Consider the following 3950-nt stretch of genomic DNA (forward strand, 5'->3'; position numbering starts at 1 on the left):
GAAAGATATCAACTTTCTGATTCTTTCAAACTTAGGTTTCTCTTCGAACACAAGTGCCTCGTACAAGAGAGAGCGTTGAAGAAAGTCTATCGCCCTAATATGAAGACGGTACTTTAGGTTGTTTTGACCCAGTTCACAAAACCAACCTTCGTGAATGCTTTCGTATTTAAGACTGTGTCCATGTTGAACGTTGAACTGTTCCACCGCAAGCTTTGCGACCTCTTGCACGCAGTGGCTACTAACATCGGGGATTTTAATCCACTTCTCCACACCGGGTACTTGGCCGCAAACCTTGACTGCAACACTCATGGCGTAGTTTGATATATAGTATGAGGAAACTTTGTGTTTCTTTGCTGTGGTTTTGTTTGGTTAGTAGTTGTGGGTATTTATAGAACTCATTGAATGTGGAATCAAAGTTTAAGAAGATAAGATTGATGCTTTTAAGAACATCCACACTTATCCCATTAATATTCTTTTTATTTACATTAATATTCTTCTTTTCGAATATGGTTCTTTGACTTAACATTGTTTTTACCCCTTGAAAAGGTTCACACCCACTTCTTTTTAAATTAAATCCATAATTTCTTTGATATACTTCAATTTAACTATAAATTCCCCAATTTAAGAGACCAAGTTTATCCTCTTTTAATTGATATACTTAAATTTTAGTTGAATAAGAATAGGGTTCTTTGCCCTTTTAAAAAATGTAATTTCTCTTTATTCGTTTACCCAAAAAACCATGTATATTTTTTTAAAAAAATTTGTGTGTTTGATCTAATTTGAATGTTGTTTAAATTTATATACACAAATCTGTGTTACATCAACCCCATATCTCTAAGTAGATGAATGATCAATACTTGAAATAAGTGAAAAAAACTTCACAACCTCTCAATTTGATAGCAAAGACTGTAGAATTGGTTCGTAACTCACGTAACTAAATAGACTCCATAGTGTACTACCTCCTTCATGCCATCATCGTCAATCGGTGCTCAAGTTCTGTATACAAGAAAGGAAGAGTAAACCAAGTGAGAATATAAATATACACAGTAAATAGCTCGTACAACTTTAACTTTCTCAACTTACTTAGATTTCTTAGGTCTATCTTGATATAACAATAATACACGGTTCCCCACTTCTCTCCACTAACATCTCATCCCTCTCCCTTTGTCTCTCCTCAAATCACCTAAAATCACCATTTTCGTGCAAAAAGAAATAAAAATGTAACGACCCGAAATTTTCTAGGTCGCTACTGTATATATACCATAAACATTGAATGCGGAAGACTTTATTTAAATTTCATAAAACATAACCTTTATCTTAAAACACAGTCATGGACTTACGTGTTTCGAAAATATCTTTAAAACGACACAACGAAAAACTAAATAAAATGAATAAGAGTTTAAGTTAAAAACATCCTATTCTAACCTAAGACTAAGAAAATAAATACCACTATCCTATGCATGTGTCATGGTCTTGAGTTGCGATGCCGTCGTCAGCCGTACAGGAATGCCTTGCCTTAACCTGAAAAAAGTAGTAGCACATGGCTTGAGTATTTAAAGAAATACTCGGTAAGTGACCCCACTATTGGGGTTAAATGCAACAACCACATACAATGAAATGATTGAACCTATCTTTCGTTTCGTTTCATTTTTCCTACGGTGCAGTCCTAACGGGTAATCGTGGACGTGTACCATATACTCTACACACAGCCCATACGTGCGAGTATGGGCTCACAGCTAGTTCGCACACCGCTGGGCCACTATCCTTATCCGGTGGGCATACTCTGGGAGTCCCTTATGCCGTGACCCGTTAAAACTAGAATCGTCACGGCAGCGCTATGCAAAGCATAACGATCGCTGTCCTGCCATTGGATGTACGCGTCCATACCCTCGTGATGGGATAGGGGTATCCCCCCAGATGCATGAACACACATAATGCATGAGGNACACATGAGGTCCCCCCTACTTCTACATTTATCATTGATGACCATAACCCCCTGTCACGTTCCATGCCTCATGTCATTCTCATTTTCAATTTACATTTCATACATATTCCTATCGGGATTATGATTCTAGATAATTTACCGTGTTTCATGTCATACAATTCATGTGGTTCACATTCACATATTCCATACAATCATGACATAATCATTCAGGGACCACATATCGTTACATGCATTACACATCACATCACGTTCACATGACTATGTACTTAAGCACAATAATCTAGCATACAATGTATCGTATCATTAACAAGTCATAACGTAAACACTTCATAGTCATATCGTTCTCTAACTTACCATAGCCTTAACGTTCTTATACCTATCGCAGACATATCATTACGTAACTTACCTTAGTCATATCATCACAAGAACGTATCCTAATGCTATCGTTCTATCAATCTATCACAAACTTATCCCTTTCTACCCATAACCTAACCGTATTCTTTCATCAATCTCTCCTATCCATAGCACTCCGGTATGTAACCTAACCTTAACGTTTCATGAACGTATTTTACTCCTATCATTACATTTCGTTTTGTGCATCCTTCTCGTATCCTATCTCAAACATATCCTTGAGCACATCGTACCATAATTATTATCATACAATCCACATATTATAACATAACATATCATATAGGAAGCATATCGATCCACAAACAATTTACACATATCAATATATATGACACGTGCAGAACCACAGGGTACGTGTCAACATCAAATATAACCATGCCGATAGTAAGGTCACTTACCTGGATAGCTTACTTCGTTGTCACAAATATATCTTTAATGAAAGTTCGATTCCGTCCTTTGAAATCCGAGACAACCTATATGAGCTCATTACATCAGTTTCAAGTTTTAACTCTATCAAATTATTACTCTAATTTACATTGGCATAGTAAAATTCTGATATTTCAGGTTAGACAAAATTTAAAGGAGCTAGGTCTGATATTTTCTGTTTTATTAGTTAAATACTCTTCAACAAATCTTTCCTCAATCTCCCTCCCTCTCTTTCTAATTACTTTCATTCTGTAAATAGGTTTTTCAAGGGTGTAAACATACTGTTTAACAAATCTTTCCTCAATCTCTCCTCTTTCCTCAATCTCCCTCCCTCTCTCTCTCATTATTTTTATTCTGTAAATAGGTTTTTCAATTGTGTAAACAGATATTACGGGCCAATTTTAAGTCAGATTGTTTGGCTACAATCTTTATACTAATTTTTTTTTGAATCTAACCTTATAACCTTATTTCGTATAACTTAAAATGCTAACAAAAATCTAATCAATTGAGATGGGATCTGATTATCACACAGGACTTATAACCATAACTATAAAAGGAAAGGAAATATGAGATAGGATTTTACTATAATAACTGACAAAAATCTCTAAATATGCAGTCTGCCTTGAAAGACATTTACTTCTTCTCAAATCTGATTTTTTTTTCTTTTTTTTTTCTTGAAGTTGGAGTAAGCATGGGTTGGGTTGAGGAGAGATAATTGTGGGAAGGGATGAGAGGTTAGTAGAGAGAAGTGGGGAAAATTGTTTTTTTTTTTTTTTAATTTAATTATTATTATTATTTTTTATTATTTTAACTATCTTTTTTATAATTTTTTTATTTGTTTATTTGTTTATTTATTTTTAGGTTATTAAAAATAAATAAATAAATAAATTTGTGGAAAAAATGGAAATGACCTTTACCTTTGTAGACAAAGATTTAAGTGAAGAGAGATCTGGTTGGTTAGTAAGGTGTATATTAAATCTTCCTTTTCTGTTATCCTAATTACTTCTTTAGAAATCACAACTAATTATACTATAATTTTTACTAAATCATTGCAATTATTTAGCCTTGTTAGAAACTAAATGTCAATAATTTATATGAATGATTAAAAAATTTATATAGTAGCCAAAAGAATTGATTAAAAAAAAAATTGGCCAAGAAAATCTATGAAATA

Source organism: Cucurbita pepo, chromosome LG04 (genome assembly GCF_002806865.2).
Source record: "Cucurbita pepo subsp. pepo cultivar mu-cu-16 chromosome LG04, ASM280686v2, whole genome shotgun sequence".
NCBI classification, from domain to species: Eukaryota; Viridiplantae; Streptophyta; class Magnoliopsida; order Cucurbitales; family Cucurbitaceae; genus Cucurbita; species Cucurbita pepo.